Source organism: Gobio gobio (genome assembly GCF_949357685.1).
Source record: "Gobio gobio genome assembly, chromosome: 10".
NCBI lineage: Eukaryota > Metazoa > Chordata > Actinopteri > Cypriniformes > Gobionidae > Gobio > Gobio gobio.
This window is the reverse complement of record NC_137116.1, coordinates 19,414,773-19,435,456: the sequence shown is the minus strand read 5'-3', so window position 1 is coordinate 19,435,456 and position 20,684 is coordinate 19,414,773.

The window sequence follows — 20,684 nt, the reverse complement described above, 5'->3', positions numbered from 1 at the left end:
TTCAAAGCTTTTTAACAGTTATAGCGCAACCTATGGTCCAATCTCCATGAAACTTTGCACACTTCTTCAGCATGTTATGTCGCATATACATAACAATTTTAGTGATGTTTTGAGTTTTCCATTAAGATTTATAGGCTATTGAGTGTATTTTGCTACATCCCTCTTCTAAATGACACTGTTATAGCCATCTAAATGCAAAAGTTTGACTTTTTTTTGATAATTATTGATCTAGAGAGTCCAAAGAATTGTCCTAGACTGGTTTGGTTCTGATCGGGCAAAAAACCAGGGACTAGTTCGCAAAAGTAGGTTTTTAACATAATTGCAAATATTTAATGAACAATTGGATTGACAGCAATGGTTCCAGAGGCAAAGTTGTTCAATATGAGGAGGTCTATCAAACGATATGCATATTTCGTGGATGTGTTAAACACCACGTGATTACAGTGCCATAAAACTTGTTAGCGCCAAGTAGTGGCCGATTTCTTTCAAAATTGTTATAGACCTCTAGGGCCATAAGTCAAACATACCCATCGAGTTTCGTTCTGATCGGCCTCCGTTAACCTTGTCTAATAGGTGCTCAAATTTAATTGGCCTTGGCGGCCATGTTTTTTGAGATACGCCAATGTCCTCATAGACATACATGGTACCTTGGACCAAGACACTGCATACCAATTTTCAAGTCAATCGGACTAGCGGTCGGGTGGTTATAGCCATTTTCATGTTTTTTTCGTGTTATAGCGCCACCAAGTGTTCAATCATCGCGTTTTTTTTATCGTGACCAAAAACTGAGTCTATACACATGTGTACCAAGTTTGGTGAAGATATCTCATTTTGTTCTTGAGTTATAGCCATTTTAGTAAAATAGGCTCCTCCCACAACATTCGTTTTCCGCCCCTTAGCAACCGTGAATAGAAATTTCAACTTTTTTTCGATAATTATTGATATTCAGACTCCAGAGAACATTTCTGCACTGGTTTGGTTCCGATCGGGCAAAAAACCTAGGACTAGTTCGCAAAAGTAGTTTTTTGACAAAATTCAAAATGGCGGAAAATCTATCATGGCGGAAATGAAATCGGAGATATACGTTTTGTTCGTCATGGACTCACCTTTCCAATGATATAAGACACTTGAGTCTACGACATACGGTTTAGGAGTTATGAGCAGTTTCGCGCAATTGATTGCTATAGCGCCACCTATAGGCCAATCTGGCTCATAATTTGATAACCTCTCCTCGATTTGTGTACTACCATCTGACAAAGTTTCAAAGTTCCAGCCCTTACGGTTTGGGCTGCACGATGCGTTTTAGCGGAGAATAATAATAATAATAATAATAATAATAATTAAAGCTGCAAGCAGCATTTAGCGGGGTTCAAGCCTTTAAGGCCTTTAAGCACACAAGCATCAAAAGACATTAAGTTTTATTTAGCAAGATTTTAAACGCTGAAATAATAGATGGAAAATTCAATTTACAGGCAATTCACCATAGGAAACATGGTTTTAAAAGGTTTTTAACAGTTATAGCGCCACCTATGGTCCGATCTCTATAAAACGTTTAATGCTTGTTAAGGATCTAATCTCACACATGGCCACCAATTTTCGTGAAGTTTTGAGCTTTCCCTTAGAATTTATAGGCTTTTGAGGGGTTTTTTGCCACGCCTCTTTTCGAAATGACCCTGTTATAGCCATCCAAATGCAAAAGTAAAACTTTTTTTGATAATTATTGATCTAGAGAGTCCAGAGAATTGTCCTAGACTGGTTTGGTTCCGATCGGGCAAAAAAACAGGGACTTATTTGCAAAAGTAGGTTTTTAACATAATCACAAATATTTAATGAACGATTTGATTGACAGCAATGTTTCTAGAGACAAAGTTGTTCAGTATGAGGAGATCTATCAAATTATATCAATATTGTGAGAATATGTGAAACATCACGTGATTACAGAGCCATAAAACTAATTGGCGCCTACTAGTGGCCAAATTCTTAAAAAATTATTACAGACCTCTAGGACCCTGAGTCAAACATGCTCGCCAACTTTTGTTCCGATCGGCCTCTGTTAACCTTGTCTAATAAGTGCTCACATTTCATTGGCCAATGGCGGCCATGTTTTTTGAGCTACGCCAATTTCCTTTATAGACATGCGTGGTACCTTGGACCAAGACACTGCATACCAACTTTCAAGTCAATCGGACTGGCAGTCGGGTGGTTATAGCCCTTTTCATGTTTTTTTATGTTATAGCGCCACCAAGTGTTCAATCCTCACAATTCTTTTTACCTTGACCAAAGACTCATCCCATACACAAGTGTACCAAGTTTGGTGAAGATATCTCATTTAGTTCCTGAGTTATAGCCCTTTTAGTAAAATAGGCTCTGAAACAGGCTTCAAACCAGTTGTTCCATTATGCATGGTTACACACACACACACACACACACACACACAATATTTTTGAGATATGTTATTGTGAAAATATCTTTTAATGGTCTATGAGCATGTCACATTTTTTTGTGAAATGCACCACGTTCTAGTATTATTTACTATGATTAACCATGTATCTATAACCATAGATCAATATTAGAGTGTAGTACAATAAAATGAACAGCGGGGGGCAGCAAAAGACCACATATTGGTCATTATTTTCATATGAACTCTGTCATTTTCACCTTTTTAACTGTTATAGAGGCAAATATTGTCCTATCTGTCTGAAAATTGTCATGCTTGTTTGGAGGCATATTACACATGTTCTGACTTGTTTTTAAGAATATCTGAGCATTCATTGAATAGATATAGGCATTTGGGGACACTTGGTCAAGGCCAGACACACACACACTTTTTTAATGCTATGGTCTATAATCATTTCACATAGCTCTTTGTAACTATTAATCAGATTTTTAAAAATGTATTCAGAAACATAGGACTACACACACATTTTGTTGTAGTTACAGACATTTGAACTTTATGATGTTGCAGTAAACAAAATGTTTCCTGCAAGTCTCCTTCAAGATTCACATTTCTCAATGTGACAATTGTCAATAGTAATACTTAATAGATTAATTTTAACTAAATGTGATAGCAAATGTTAAAATAGTGATTTATTTAAAGCTGAAAATGACTTGTATATCAATATTAGAGTGTAGTACAATAAAATGAACAGCGGGGGGCAGCAAACGACCACTTATTGGCTTAATATACCATTATTTTCATAATTTTCAGCTTTTTAACTGTTATAGAGGCAAATATGGTCCTATCTGTCTGAAAATTTTCATGCTTGTTTAGAGGCATAGTACACATGTTCTGACTTGTTTTTAAGAATATCTGAGCATTCATTGAATAGATATAGGCATTTGGGGACACTTGGTCAAGGCCACATCTTGAAATAACCCAGTTATAGCCATTCAGATGCAAAAGTTTAACTTTTTTTAAAAATAATTATTGCTCTAAAGAGTCCAGAGAATTGTACTGCCCTGGGTTGGTTCTGATCAGGTTGAAAAATCTATGACTAGTTTGCAAAAGTAGGTTATTAACATAATTGTGAATGTTTAAATAACGATTTGATTGACAGTATTGGTTCTTGAGGCAAAGTTGTTCAGTATGAGGAGATCTATCATAATTTATGCATATTATGTGGACGTTTTTAACCCCACCTGATTACAGAGATGGAGAATACCATTTACAGCCAATACAGGCATTTCACCATAGGAATACATGGTTTTCAAAGCTTTTTAACAGTTATAGCGCCACCTATGGTCCGATCTCCATGAAACTTTGCATGCTTTTTCAGCATGTTATGTTACATATACATAATAATTTTCGTGAAGTTTTGAGTTTTCCTTTAGGATTTATATGCTTTTGAGTGTATTTTGCTACGCCCCTCTTCTAAATGACCCTGTTATAGGCATTCAAATGCAAAAGTTCAACTTTTTTTGATAATTATTGATCTAGAGAGTCCAGAGAATTGTCCTAAACTGGTTTGTTTCCGATCAGGCAAAAATCCAGAGACTAGTTCGCAAAAGTAGGTTTCAAACATAATCGCAAATATTTAATGAACGATTTGATTGACAGCAATGCTTTAAGAGGAAAAGTTGTTCAGTATGAGGAGCCCTATCATATGATGTGTATATTTGGTTGATGTGTGCAACACCACGTGATTACAGAGCCAAAAAACTCGTTAGCGCCAACTAGTGGCCGATTTCTTTCAAAATTTTTACAGACCTCTAAGTCCATGAGTCAAACATGCCCACCGAGTTTCATTCCGATCAGCCTCCGTTAACCTTGTCTTAGAGGTGCTCAAACTTCATTGGCCAATAGCAGCCATGTTTTTTGAGATACGCCAATGTCCTCATAGACATATATGGTACCTTGGACCAAGACACTGCATACCAATTTTCAAGTCAATCGGACTAGCGGTCGGGTCGTTATAGCCATTTTCATGTTTTTTTCGTGTTATAGCGCCACCAAGTGTTCAATCGTCGCGATTATTTTATCGTGACCCAAGACTCAGTCCATACACATGTGTACAAAGTTTGGTAAAGATATCTCATTTTGTTCTTGAGTTATAGCCATTTTAGTAAAATAGGCTCCTCCCACAACGTTCGTTTTCCGCCCCTTAGCGATCGTGAATAGAAATTTCAACTTTTTTTCGATAATTATTGATATTCATACTCCAGAGAACATTTCTGCACTGGTTTGGTTCCGATCGGGCAAAAATCCAGGGACTAGTTCGCAAAAGTAGTTTTTTGACAAAATTCAAAATGGCGGAAAATCTATAATGGCGGAAATGAAATCGGAGATATACATTTTTTACGTCAGGTATTCAGCTTTCCATTGATATAAGACACTTGAGTCTACGACATACGGTTTAGGAGTTATGAGCAGTTTTGCGCAATTGATTGCTATAGCGCCACCTATAGGCCAATCTGGCTCATAATTTGATAACCTCTCCTCGATTTTTGTACTACCATCTGACAAAGTTTCAAAGCTCCAGCTTCTACGGTTTGGGCTGCACGATGCGTTTTAGCGGAGAATAATAATAATAATAATAATAATAATAAAAATCAATACAATTACAATAGGGTTTCAGCACTTCGTGCTTGAACCCCTAATTAAAGCTGCAAGCAGCATTTAGCGGGGTTCAAGCCTTTAAGGCCTTTAAGCACACAAGCATCAAAAGACATTAAGTTTTATTTAGCAAGATTTTAAACGCTGAAATAATAGATGGAAAATTCAATTTACAGGCAATTCACCATAGGAAACATGGTTTTAAAAGGTTTTTAACAGTTATAGCGCCACCTATGGTCCGATCTCTATAAAACGTTTAATGCTTGTTAAGGATCTAATCTCACACATGGCCACCAATTTTCGTGAAGTTTTGAGCTTTCCCTTAGAATTTATAGGCTTTTGAGGGTTTTTTGCCACGCCTCTTTTCGAAATGACCCTGTTATAGCCATCCAAATGCAAAAGTTAAACTTTTTTTGATAATTATTGATCTAGAGAGTCCAGAGAATTGTCCTAGACTGGTTTGGTTCCGATCGGGCAAAAAAACAGGGACTTATTTGCAAAAGTAGGTTTTTAACATAATCACAAATATTTAATGAACGATTTGATTGACAGCAATGCTTCTAGAGACAAAGTTGTTCAGTATGAGGAGATCTATCAAATTATATCAATATTGTGAGAATATGTGAAACATCACGTGATTACAGAGCCATAAAACTAATTGGCGCCTACTAGTGGCCAAATTCTTAAAAAATTATTACAGACCTCTAGGACCCTGAGTCAAACATGCTCGCCAACTTTTGTTCCGATCGGCCTCTGTTAACCTTGTCTAATAAGTGCTCACATTTCATTGGCCAATGGCGGCCATGTTTTTTGAGCTACGCCAATTTCCTTTATAGACATGCGTGGTACCTTGGACCAAGACACTGCATACCAACTTTCAAGTCAATCGGACTGGCAGTCGGGTGGTTATAGCCCTTTTCATGTTTTTTTATGTTATAGCCCCACCAAGTGTTCAATCCTCACAATTCTTTTTACCTTGACCAAAGACTCATCCCATACACAAGTGTACCAAGTTTGGTGAAGATATCTCATTTCGTTCCTGAGTTATAGCCCTTTTAGTAAAATAGGCTCTGAAACAGGCTTCAAACCAGTTGTTCCATTATGCATGGTTACACACACACACACACACACACACACACACACAATATTTTTGAGATATGTTATTGTGAAAATATCTTTTAATGGTCTATGAGCATGTCACATTTTTTTGTGAAATGCACCACGTTCTAGTATTATTTACTATGATTAACCATGTATCTATAACCATAGATCAATATTAGAGTGTAGTACAATAAAATGAACAGCGGGGGGCAGCAAAAGACCACATATTGGTCATTATTTTCATATGAACTCTGTCATTTTCACCTTTTTTACTGTTATAGAGGCAAATATTGTCCTATCTGTCTGAAAATTGTCATGCTTGTTTGGAGGCATATTACACATGTTCTGACTTGTTTTTAAGAATATCTGAGCATTCATTGAATAGATATAGGCATTTGGGGACACTTGGTCAAGGCCAGACACACACACACTTTTTTAATGCTATGGTCTATAATCATTTCACATAGCTCTTTGTAACTATTAATCAGATTTTTAAAAATGTATTCAGAAACATAGGACTACACACACACATTTTGTTGTAGTTACAGACATTTGAACTTTATGATGTTGCAGTAAACAAAATGTTTCCTGCAAGTCTCCTTCAAGATTCACATTTCTCAATGTGACAATTGTCAATAGTAATACTTAATAGATTAATTTTAACTAAATGTGATAGCAAATATTAAAATAGTGATTTATTTAAAGCTGAAAATGACTTGTATATCAATATTAGAGTGTAGTACAATAAAATGAACAGCGGGGGGCAGCAAACGACCACTTATTGGCTTAATATACCATTATTTTCATAATTTTCAGCTTTTTAACTGTTATAGAGGCAAATATGGTCCTATCTGTCTGAAAATTTTCATGCTTGTTTAGAGGCATAGTACACATGTTCTGACTTTTTTTTAAGAATATCTGAGCATTCATTGAATAGATATAGGCATTTGGGGACACTTGGTCAAGGCCACATCTTGAAATAACCCAGTTATAGCCATTCAGATGCAAAAGTTTAACTTTTTTTAAAAATAATTATTGCTCTAAAGAGTCCAGAGAATTGTACTGCCCTGGGTTGGTTCTGATCAGGTTGAAAAATCTATGACTAGTTTGCAAAAGTAGGTTATTAACATAATTGTGAATGTTTAAATAACGATTTGATTGACAGTATTGGTTCTTGAGGCAAAGTTGTTCAGTATGAGGAGATCTATCATAATTTATGCATATTATGTGGATGTTTTTAACCCCACCTGATTACAGAGATGGAGAATACCATTTACAGCCAATACAGGCATTTCACCATAGGAATACATGGTTTTCAAAGCTTTTTAACAGTTATAGCGCCACCTATGGTCCGATCTCCATGAAACTTTGCATGCTTTTTCAGCATGTTATGTTACATATACATAATAATTTTCGTGAAGTTTTGAGTTTTCCTTTAGGATTTATATGCTTTTGAGTGTATTTTGCTACGCCCCTCTTCTAAATGACCCTGTTATAGGCATTCAAATGCAAAAGTTCAACTTTTTTTTGATAATTATTGATCTAGAGAGTCCAGAGAATTGTCCTAGACTGGTTTGTTTCCGATCAGACAAAAATCCAGAGACTAGTTCGCAAAAGTAGGTTTTAAACATAATCGCAAATATTTAATGAACGATTTGATTGACAGCAATGCTTTTAGAGGAAAAGTTGTTCAGTATGAGGAGCCCTATCATATGATGTGTATATTTGGTTGATGTGTGCAACACCACGTGATTACAGAGCCAAAAAACTCGTTAGCGCCAACTAGTGGCCGATTTCTTTCAAAATTTTTACAGACCTCTAAGTCCATGAGTCAAACATGCCCACCGAGTTTCATTCCGATCAGCCTCCGTTAACCTTGTCTTAGAGGTGCTCAAACTTCATTGGCCAATAGCAGCCATGTTTTTTGAGATACGCCAATGTCCTCATAGACATACATGGTACCTTGGACCAAGACACTGCATACCAATTTTCAAGTCAATCGGACTAGCGGTCGGGTCGTTATAGCCATTTTCATGTTTTTTTCGTGTTATAGCGCCACCAAGTGTTCAATCGTCGCGATTCTTTTATCGTGACCCAAGACTCAGTCCATACACATGTGAACAAAGTTTGGTAAAGATATCTCATTTTGTTCTTGAGTTATAGTCATTTTAGTAAAATAGGCTCCTCCCACAACGTTCGTTTTCCGCACCTTAGCGATCGTGAATAGAAATTTCAACTTTTTTTCAATAATTATTGATATTCAGACTCCAGAGAACATTTCTGCACTGGTTTGGTTCCGATCGGGCAAAAATCCAGGGACTAGTTCGCAAAAGTAGTTTTTTGACAAAATTCAAAATGGCGGAAAATCTATAATGGCGGAAATGAAATCGGAGATATACATTTTTTACGTCAGGTATTCAGCTTTCCAATGATATAAGACACTTGAGTCTACGACATACGGTTTAGGAGTTATGAGCAGTTTTGCGCAATTGATTGCTATAGCGCCACCTATAGGCCAATCTGGCTCATAATTTGATAACCTCTCCTCGATTTTTGTACTACCATCTGACAAAGTTTCAAAGCTCCAGCTTCTACGGTTTGGGCTGCATGATGCGTTTTAGCGGAGAATAATAATAATAATAATAATAATAATAAAAATCAATACAATTACAATAGGGTTTCAGCACTTCGTGCTTGAACCCCTAATAATAATAATAATAATAATAATAAAAATTAAAGCTGCAAGCAGCATTTAGCGGGGTTCAAGCCTTTAAGGCCTTTAAGCACACAAGCATCAAAAGACATTAAGTTTTATTTAGCAAGATTTTAAACACTGAAATAATAGATGGAAAATACCATTTACAGTCAATACAGGCAATTTCCAATAGGAAATACGTGGTTTTAAAAGGTTTTAAACAGTTATAGCGCCACCTATGGTCTGATTTCCATAAAACTTTGCATGCTTGTTAAAGATGTGATCTCACATATGCATAACAATTTTCGTGAAGTTTTGAGTTTTCCCTTAGAATTTATAGGCTTTTGAGTGTATTTTGCCATGCCGCTTTTCTAAATTACCCTGTTATAGCCATTTAAATGCAAAAGTTAAACTTTTTTTTTGATAATTATTGATCTAGAGAGTCCAGAGAATTATCCTAGACTAGTTTGGTTCCAATCGGGCAAAAATCCAGGGACTATTTTACAAAAGTAGGTTTTGAACATAAACGCAAATATTTAATGAACATATTAATTGACAGCAATAGTTCTAGAGGCAAAGTTGTTTGGTATGAGGAGTTCTATCAAATGATATGCATATTTCATGGATGTGTGCAACACCACGTGATTACAGAGCCGTAAAACTCGTTAGCGCCAACTAGTGGCTGATTTTTTTCAAACTTCTTACAGACCTCTAGGGCCATGAGTTAAACATGCCCACAGAGTTTCGTTCCGATCGGCCTCTGTTAACCTTGTCTAATAGGTGCTCAAATTTAATTGTCTGTGGCGGCCATGTTTTTTGACATACGCCAATGTCCTCATAGACATACATGGTACCTTCGACCAAGACACTGCATACCAATTTTCAAGTCAATCGGACTAGCGGTCGGGTGGTTATAGCCAATTTCATGTTTTTTTCATGTTATAGCGCCACCAAGTGTTCAATCGTCGGGATTTTTTTATCGTGACCAAAGACTCAGCCCCTACACATGTGTACCAAGTTTGGTAAATATATCTCATTTTGTTCTTGAGTTATAACCATTTTAGTAAAATAGGCTCCTCCCACAACATTCGTTTTCCGCCCCTTAGCAATCGTGAATCGAAATTTCAACTTTTTTTCGATAATTATTGATATTCAGACTCCAGAGAACATTTCTGCACTGGTTTGGTTCCGATCGGTCTAAAATCCAGGGACTAGTTCGCAAAAGTAGTTTTTCAACAAAATTCAAAATGGCGGAAAATCCATCATGGCGGAAATGAAATCGGAGATATACGTTTTGTTTGTCATGGACTCACCTTTCCAATGATATAAGAAACTTGAGTCTACGACATACGGTTTAGGAGTTATGAGCAGTTTCGCGCAATTGATTGCTATAGCGCCACCTATTGGCCAATCTGGCTCATAATTTGATAACCTCTCCTCGATTTTTGTACTACCATCTGACAAAGTTTCAACGCTCCAGCCCTTACGGTTTGGGCTGCACGATGCGTTTTAGCGGAGAATAATAATAATAATAATAATAATAATAAAAATCAATACAATTACAATAGGGTTTCAGCACTTCGTGCTTGAACCCCTAATCAATACAATTACAATAGGGTTTCAGCACTTCGTGCTTGAACCCCTAATAAAAATCAATACAATTACAATAGGGTTTCAGCACTTCGTGCTTGAACCCCTAATTAAAGCTGCAAGCAGCATTTAGCGGGGTTCAAGCCTTTAAGGCCTTTAAGCACACAAGCATCAAAAGACATTAAGTTTTATTTAGCAAGATTTTAAACGCTGAAATAATAGATGGAAAATTCAATTTACAGGCAATTCACCATAGGAAACATGGTTTTAAAAGGTTTTTAACAGTTATAGCGCCACCTATGGTCCGATCTCTATAAAACGTTTAATGCTTGTTAAGGATCTAATCTCACACATGGCCACCAATTTTCGTGAAGTTTTGAGCTTTCCCTTAGAATTTATAGGCTTTTGAGTGTTTTTTGCCACGCCTCTTTTCAAAATGACCCTGTTATAGCCATCCAAATGCAAAAGTTAAACTTTTTTTGATAATTATTGATCTAGAGAGTCCAGAGAATTGTCCTAGACTGGTTTGGTTCCGATCGGGCAAAAAAACAGGGACTTATTTGCAAAAGTAGGTTTTTAACATAATCACAAATATTTAATGAACGATTTGATTGACAGCAATGTTTCTAGAGACAAAGTTGTTCAGTATGAGGAGATCTATCAAATTATATCAATATTGTGAGAATATGTGAAACATCACGTGATTACAGAGCCATAAAACTAATTGGCGCCTACTAGTGGCCAAATTCTTAAAAAATTATTACAGACCTCTAGGACCCTGAGTCAAACATGCTCGCCAACTTTTTTTCCGATCGGCCTCTGTTAACCTTGTCTAATAAGTGCTCACATTTCATTGGCCAATGGCGGCCATGTTTTTTGAGCTAAGCCAATTTCCTTTATAGACATGCGTGGTACCTTGGACCAAGACACTGCATACCAACTTTCAAGTCAATCGGACTGGCAGTCGGGTGGTTATAGCCCTTTTCATGTTTTTTTTATGTTATAGCGCCACCAAGTGTTCAATCCTCACAATTCTTTTTACCTTGACCAAAGACTCATCCCATACACAAGTGTACCAAGTTTGGTGAAGATATCTCATTTCGTTCCTGAGTTATAGCCCTTTTAGTAAAATAGGCTCTGAAACAGGCTTCAAACCAGTTGTTCCATTATGCATGGTTACACACACACACACACACACACACACACACACACACACACACACACACACACAATATTTTTGAGATATGTTATTGTGAAAATATCTTTTAATGGTCTATGAGCATGTCACATTTTTTGTGAAATGCACCACGTTCTAGTATTATTTACTATGATTAACCATGTATCTATAACCATAGATCAATATTAGAGTGTAGTACAATAAAATGAACAGCGGGGGGCAGCAAAAGACCACATATTGGTCATTATTTTCATATGAACTCTGTCATTTTCACCTTTTTAACTGTTATAGAGGCAAATATTGTCCTATCTGTCTGAAAATTGTCATGCTTGTTTGGAGGCATATTACACATGTTCTGACTTGTTTTTAAGAATATCTGAGCATTCATTGAATAGATATAGGCATTTGGGGACACTTGATCAAGGCCAGACACACACACACTTTTTTAATGCTATGGTCTATAATCATTTCACATAGCTCTTTGTAACTATTAATCAGATTTTTAAAAATGTATTCAGAAACATAGGACTACACACACACATTTTGTTGTAGTTACAGACATTTGAACTTTATGATGTTGCAGTAAACAAAATGTTTCCTGCAAGTCTCCTTCAAGATTCACATTTCTCAATGTGACAATTGTCAATAGTAATACTTAATAGATTAATTTTAACTAAATGTGATAGCAAATGTTAAAATAGTGATTTATTTAAAGCTGAAAATGACTTGTATATCAATATTAGAGTGTAGTACAATAAAATGAACAGCGGGGGGCAGCAAACGACCACTTATTGGCTTAATATACCATTATTTTCATAATTTTCAGCTTTTTAACTGTTATAGAGGCAAATATTGTCCGATCTGTCTGAAATTTTTCATGCTTGTTTAGAGGCATAATACACATGTTCTGACTTGTTTTTTAAGTAGATCTGAACATTCATTGAATAGATATAGGCATTTGGAGACACTTGGTCAAGGCCACATCTTGAAATTACCCTGTTATAACCATTCAGATGCAAAAGTTTAACTTTTTTTTATAATTATTGCTCTAAAGAGTCCAGAGAATTGTACTGCACTGGTTTGGTTCTGATCAGGTCGAAAAATCTATTACTAGTTTGCAAAAAGAGGTTTTTAACATAATCGTTAATATTTAATGAACAATTTGATTGACAGTATTGGTTCTTGAGGCAAAGTTGTTTAGCATGAGGAGATCTATCATAATATATGCATATTATGTGGATGTTTTTAACCCCACCTGATTACAGAGATGGAAAATACCATTTACAGCCAATACAGGCAATTCATTATAGGGAATACGTGGTTTTCAAAGCTTTTTAACAGTTATAGCGCCACCTATGGTCCAATCTCCATGAAACTTTGCAAACTTCTTCAGCATGTTATGTCACATATACATAACAATTTTCGTGAAGTTTTGAGTTTTCCATTAAGATTTATAGGCTATTGAGTGTATTTTGCTACATCCCTCTTCTAAATGACACTGTTATAGCCATCCAAATGCAAAAGTTGGACTTTTTATTGATAATTATTGATCTAGAGAGTCCAGAGAATTGTCCTAGACTGGTTTGGTTCTGATCGGGCAAAAAACCAGGGACTAGTTCGCAAAAGTAGGTTTTTAACATAATTGCAAATATTTAATGAACAATTGGATTGACAGCAATGGTTCCAGAGGCAAAGTTGTTCAATATGAGGAGGTCTATCAAACGATATGCATATTTCGTGGATGTGTTCAACACCACGTGATTACAGTGCCATAAAACTTGTTAGCGCCAACTAGTGGCCGATTTCTTTCAAAATTCTTATAGACCTCTAGGGCCATGAGTCAAACATGCCCATTGAGTTTCGTTCTGATCGGCCTCTGTTAACCTTGTCTAATAGGTGCTCAAATTTAATTGGCTGTGGCGGCCATGTTTTTTGAGATACGCCAATGTCCTTATAGACATACATGGGACCTTGGACCAAGACACTGCATACCAATTTCCAAGTCAATCGGACTAGCGGTCGGGTGGTTATAGCCATTTTCATGTTTTTTTCGTGTTATAGCGCCACCAAGTGTTCAATCGTCGCGATTCTTTTATCGTGACCCAAAACTCAGTCCATACATATGTGTACAAAGTTTGGTAAAGATATCTCATTTTGTTCTTGAGTTATAGCCATTTTAGTAAAATAGGCTCCTCCCACAACGTTTGTTTTCCGCCCCTTAGCGATCGTGAATAGAAATTTCAACTTTTTTTCGATAATTATTGATATTCATACTCCAGAGAACATTTCTGCACTGGTTTGGTTCCGATCGGGCAAAAATCCAGGGACTAGTTCGCAAAAGTAGTTTTTCAACAAAATTCAAAATGACGGAAAAATTTGCATACCGGAAATGAAATCGGAGATATACATTATTTACGTCAGGTATTCAGCTTTCCAATGATATAAGACACTTGAGTCTATGACATACGGTTTAGGAGTTATGAGCAGTTTCGCACAATTGATTGCTATAGCGCCACCTATAGGCCAATTTGGCTCATAATTTGATAACCTCTCCTCGATTTTTGGGCTACCATCTGACAAAGTTTCAAAGCTCCAGCCCTTACGGTTTGGGCTGCACGATGCGTTTTAGCGGAGAATAATAATAATAAAAACCCTTACAATTACAATAGGGTTTCAGCACTTCGTGCTTGAACCCCTAATTAAAGCTGCAAGCAGCATTTAGCGGGGTTCAAGCCTTTAAGGCCTTTAAGCACACAAGCATCAAAAGACATTAAGTTTTATTTAGCAAGATTTTAAACACTGAAATAATAGATGGAAAATACCATTTACAGTCAATACAGGCAATTTCCAATAGGAAATACGTGGTTTTAAAAGGTTTTAAACAGTTATAGCGCCACCCATGGTCTGATTTCCATAAAACTTTGCATGCTTGTTAAAGATGTGATCTCACATATGCATAACAATTTTCGTGAAGTTTTGAGTTTTCCCTTAGAATTTATAGGCTTTTGAGTGTATTTTGCCATGCCGCTTTTCTAAATTACCCTGTTATAGCCATTTACATGCAAAAGTTAAACTTTTTTTCAATAATTATTGATCTAGAGAGTCCAGAGAATTATCCTAGACTAGTTTGGTTCCAATCGGGCAAAAATCCAGGGACTAGTTCGCAAAAGTAGGTTTTGAACATAAACGCAAATATTTAATGAACATATTAATTGACAGCAATAGTTCTAGAGGCAAAGTTGTTTGGTATGAGGAGGTCTATCAAAAGATATGCATATTTCATGGATGTGTGCAACACCACGTGATTACAGAGCCGTAAAACTCGTTGGCGCCAACTAGTGGCCGATTTCTTTCAAACTTCTTACAGACCTCTAGGGCCATAAGTTAAACATGCCCACAGAGTTTCGTTCCGATCGGCCTCCGTTAACCTTGTCTAATAGGTGCTCAAATTTAATTGGCTGTGGCGGCCATGTTTTTTGACATACGCCAATGTCCTCATAGACATACATGGTACCTTGGACCAAGACACTGCATACCAATTTTCAAGTCAATCGGACTAGCGGTCGGGTGGTTATAGCCAATTTCATGTTTTTTTCATGTTATAGCGCCACCAAGTGTTCAATCGTCGGGATTTTTTTATCGTGACCAAAGACTCAGCCCATACACATGTGTACAAAGTTTGGTAAATATATCTCATTTTGTTCTTGAGTTATAACCATTTTAGTAAAATAGGCTCCTCCCACAACATTCGTTTTCCGCCCCTTAGCAACCGTTAATCGAAATTTCAACTTTTTTTCGAAAATTATTGATATTCAGACTCCAGAGAACATTTCTGCACTGGTTTGGTTCCGATCGCGCGAAAAACCAGGGACTAGTTCGCAAAAGTAGGTTTTGGACAAAATTCGACATAGCAGAAAACTTTCCCTGCCCACATCAAAATCGGAGATAGCCATTTTGTCTGCCTTGAGCCAAGGATTCCAACGATATAAGACACTTGATCCTGGGACAAACGGTCTAAGAGTTATGAGCAATGTTGAACTTTTGGTTGCTGTAGCGCCACCTATGGGCCATTCGGGGTCATACTCTGATAGGTTGTCCCCAAACTGAGGCCTGCCATCTGGCCAGGTTTCATGTCTCTAGGCCTTACGGTTTGGCCTGCACGATGCGTTTTACGAATCCTTACAATTACAATAGGGTTTCAGCATTTCATGCTTGAACCCCTAATAAGAATGAAGGCTTTTTGCCAGTTATAGCGCCACCTATGGTCCGATCTCCATGAAACTCTGCATGCTTCCTCACCATGTTCTGACACATATGCTCATCAATTTTGGTGAAGTTCTGAGTTTTCATTTGGGATGTATAGGCTTTTTAGTGTATTTTGCCACGCCCCTTTTCTAAATGACCCTGTTACAGCCACCCAAATGCCAAAGTTCAACTTTTTTTTGATAATTATTGATCGAGAGAGTCCAGATAATTATCCTAGACTGGTTCGGTTCCGATCGGGCGAAAAACCAGGGACTAGTTTGCAAAAGTAGGTTTTGGACAAAATTCGACATAGCAGAAAATTTTCCCTGCCTACATCCAAATCGGAGATAGCCATTTTGTATGCCTTGAGCCAAGGATTCCAACGATATAAGACACTTGATCCTGGGACAAACAGTCTAAGAGTTATGAGCAATTTTGAACTTTTGGTTGCTGTAGCGCCACCTATGGGCCATTCGGGGTCATACTCTGATAGGTTGTCCCCAAACTGAGGCCTACCATCTGGCCAGGTTTCATGTCTCTAGGCCTTACGGTTTGGCCTGCACGATGCGTTTTACGAATCCTTACAATTACAATAGGGTTTCAGCATTTCATGCTTGAACCCCTAATAAGAATGAAGGCTTTTTGCCAGTTATAGCGCCACCTATGGTCCGATCTCCATGAAACTCTGCATGCTTCCTCGCCATGTTCTGACACATATGCTCATCAATTTTGGTGAAGTTCTGAGTTTTCATTTGGGATGTATAGGCTTTTTAGTGTATTTTGCCACGCCCCTTTTCTAAATGACCCTGTTACAGCCAGCCAAATGCCAAAGTTCAACTTTTTTTTGATCACTATTGATTGAGAGAGTCCAGAGAATTGTCCTAGACTGGTTCGGTTCCGATCGGGCGAAAAACCAGGGACTAGTTTGCAAAAGTAGGTTTTGGACAAAATTCGACATAGCAGAAAATTTTCCCTGCCTACATCCAAATCGGAGATAGCCATTTTGTCTGCCTTGAGCCAAGGATTCCAACGATATAAGACACTTGATCCTGGGACAAACAGTCTAAGAGTTATGAGCAATTTTGAACTTTTGGTTGCTGTAGCGCCACCTATGGGCCATTCGGGGTCATACTCTGATAGGTTGTCCCCAAACTGAGGCCTACCATCTGGCCAGGTTTCATGTCTCTAGGCCTTACGGTTTGGCCTGCACGATGCGTTTTACGAATCCTTACAATTACAATAGGGTTTCAGCATTTCATGCTTGAACCCCTAATAAGAATGAAGGCTTTTTGCCAGTTATAGCATCACCTATGGTCCGATCTCCATGAAACTCTGCATGCTTCCTCGCCATGTTCTGACACATATGCTCATCAATTTTGGTGAAGTTCTGAGTTTTCATTTGGGATGTATAGGCTTTTTAGTGTATTTTGCCACGCCCCTTTTCTAAATGACCCTGTTACAGCCAGCCAAATGCCAAAGTTCAACTTTTTTTTGATAATTATTGATCGAGAGAGTCCAGAGAATTGTCCTAGACTGGTTCGGTTCCGATCGGGCGAAAAACCAGGCACTAGTTTGCAAAAGTAGGTTTTGGACAAAATTCGACATAGCAGAAAACTTTCCCTGCCTACATCCAAATCGGAGATAGCCATTTTGTATGCCTTGAGCCAAGGATTCCAACGATATAAGACACTTGATCCTGGGACAAACAGTCTAAGAGTTATGAGCAATTTTGAACTTTTGGTTGCTGTAGCGCCACCTATGGGCCATTCGGGGTCATACTCTGATAGGTTGTCCCCAAACTGAGGCCTACCATCTGGCCAGGTTTCATGTCTCTAGGCCTTACGGTTTGGCCTGCACGATGCGTTTTACGAATCCTTACAATTACAATAGGGTTTCAGCATTTCATGCTTGAACCCCTAATAAGAATGAAGGCTTTTTGCCAGTTATAGCATCACCTATGGTCCGATCTCCATGAAACTCTGCATGCTTCCTCGCCATGTTCTGACACATATGCTCATCAATTTTGGTGAAGTTCTGAGTTTTCATTTGGGATGTATAGGCTTTTTAGTGTATTTTGCCACGCCCCTTTTCTAAATGACCCTGTTACAGCCAGCCAAATGCCAAAGTTCAACTTTTTTTTGATAATTATTGATCGAGAGAGTCCAGAGAATTGTCCTAGACTGGTTCGGTTCCGATCGGGCGAAAAACCAGGGACTAGTTTGCAAAAGTAGGTTTTGGACAAAATTCGACATAGCAGAAAACTTTCCCTGCCTACATCCAAATCGGAGATAGCCATTTTGTATGCCTTGAGCCAAGGATTCCAACGATATAAGACACTTGATCCTGGGACAAACAGTCTAAGAGTTATGAGCAATTTTGAACTTTTGGTTGCTGTAGCGCCACCTATGGGCCATTCGGGGTCATACTCTGATAGGTTGTCCCCAAACTGAGGCCTACCATCTGGCCAGGTTTCATGTCTCTAGGCCTTACGGTTTGGCCTGCACGATGCGTTTTACGAATCCTTACAATTACAATAGGGTTTCAGCATTTCATGCTTGAACCCCTAATAAGAATGAAGGCTTTTTGCCAGTTATAGCGCCACCTATGGTCCGATCTCCATGAAACTCTGCATGCTTCCTCGCCATGTTCTGACACATATGCTCATCAATTTTGGTGAAGTTCTGAGTTTTCATTTGGGATGTATAGGCTTTTTAGTGTATTTTGCCACACCCATTTTCTAAATGATCCTGTTACAGCCAGCCAAATGCCAAAGTTCAACTTTTTTTTGATAATTATTGATCGAGAGAGTCCAGAGAATTGTCCTAGACTGGTTCGGTTCCGATCGGGCGAAAAACCAGGGACTAGTTTGCAAAAGTAGGTTTTGGACAAAATTCGACATAGCAGAAAATTTTCCCTGCCTACATCCAAATCGGAGATAGCCATTTTGTCTGCCTTGAGCCAAGGATTCCAACGATATAAGACACTTGATCCTGGGACAAACAGTCTAAGAGTTATGAGCAATTTTGAACTTTTGGTTGCTGTAGCGCCACCTATGGGCCATTCGGGGTCATACTCTGATAGGTTGTCCCCAAACTGAGGCCTACCATCTGGCCAGGTTTCATGTCTCTAGGCCTTACGGTTTGGCCTGCACGATGCGTTTTACGAATCCTTACAATTACAATAGGGTTTCAGCATTTCATGCTTGAACCCCTAATAAGAATGAAGGCTTTTTGCCAGTTATAGCATCACCTATGGTCCGATCTCCATGAAACTCTGCATGCTTCCTCGCCATGTTCTGACACATATGCTCATCAATTTTGGTGAAGTTCTGAGTTTTCATTTGGGATGTATAGGCTTTTTAGTGTATTTTGCCACGCCCCTTTTCTAAATGACCCTGTTACAGCCAGCCAAATGCCAAAGTTCAACTTTTTTTTGATAATTATTGATCGAGAGAGTCCAGAGAATTGTCCTAGACTGGTTCGGTTCCGATCGGGCGAAAAACCAGGGACTAGTTTGCAAAAGTAGGTTTTGGACAAAATTCGACATAGCAGAAAACTTTCCCTGCCTACATCCAAATCGGAGATAGCCATTTTGTATGCCTTGAGCCAAGTTTTCCAACGATATAAGACACTTGATCCTGGGACAAACAGTCTAAGAGTTATGAGCAATTTTGAACTTTTGGTTGCTGTAGCGCCACCTATGGGCCATTCGGGGTCATACTCTGATAGGTTGTCCCCAAACTGAGGCCTACCATCTGGCCAGGTTTCATGTCTCTAGGCCTTACGGTTTGGCCTGCACGATGCGTTTTACGAATCCTTACAATTACAATAGGGTTTCAGCATTTCATGCTTGAACCCCTAATAAGAATGAAGGCTTTTTGCCAGTTATAGCGCCACCTATGGTCCGATCTCCATGAAACTCTGCATGCTTCCTCGCCATGTTCTGACACATATGCTCATCAATTTTGGTGAAGTTCTGAGTTTTCATTTGGGATGTATAGGCTTTTTAGTGTATTTTGCCACACCCATTTTCTAAATGATCCTGTTACAGCCAGCCAAATGCCAAAGTTCAACTTTTTTTTGATAATTATTGATCGAGAGAGTCCAGAGAATTGTCCTAGACTGGTTCGGTTCCGATCGGGCGAAAAACCAGGGACTAGTTTGCAAAAGTAGGTTTTGGACAAAATTCGACATAGCAGAAAATTTTCCCTGCCTACATCCAAATCGGAGATAGCCATTTTGTCTGCCTTGAGCCAAGGATTCCAACGATATAAGACACTTGATCCTGGGACAAACAGTCTAAGAGTTATGAGCAATTTTGAACTTTTGGTTGCTGTAGCGCCACCTATGGGCCATTCGGGGTCATACTCTGATAGGTTGTCCCCAAACTGAGGCCTACCATCTGGCCAGGTTTCATGTCTCTAGGCCTTACGGTTTGGCCTGCACGATGCGTTTTACGAATCCTTACAATTACAATAGGGTTTCAGCATTTCATGCTTGAACCCCTAATAAGAATGAAGGCTTTTTGCCAGTTATAGCGCCACCTATGGTCCGATCTCCATGAAACTCTGCATGCTTCCTCGCCATGTTCTGACACATATGCTCATCAATTTTGGTGAAGTTCTGAGTTTTCATTTGGGATGTATAGGCTTTTTAGTGTATTTTGCCACGCCCCTTTTCTAAATGACCCTGTTACAGCCAGCCAAATGCCAAAGTTCAACTTTTTTTTGATAATTATTGATCGAGAGAGTCCAGAGAATTGTCCTAGACTGGTTCAGTTCCGATCGGGCGAAAAACCAGGGACTAGTTTGCAAAAGTAGGTTT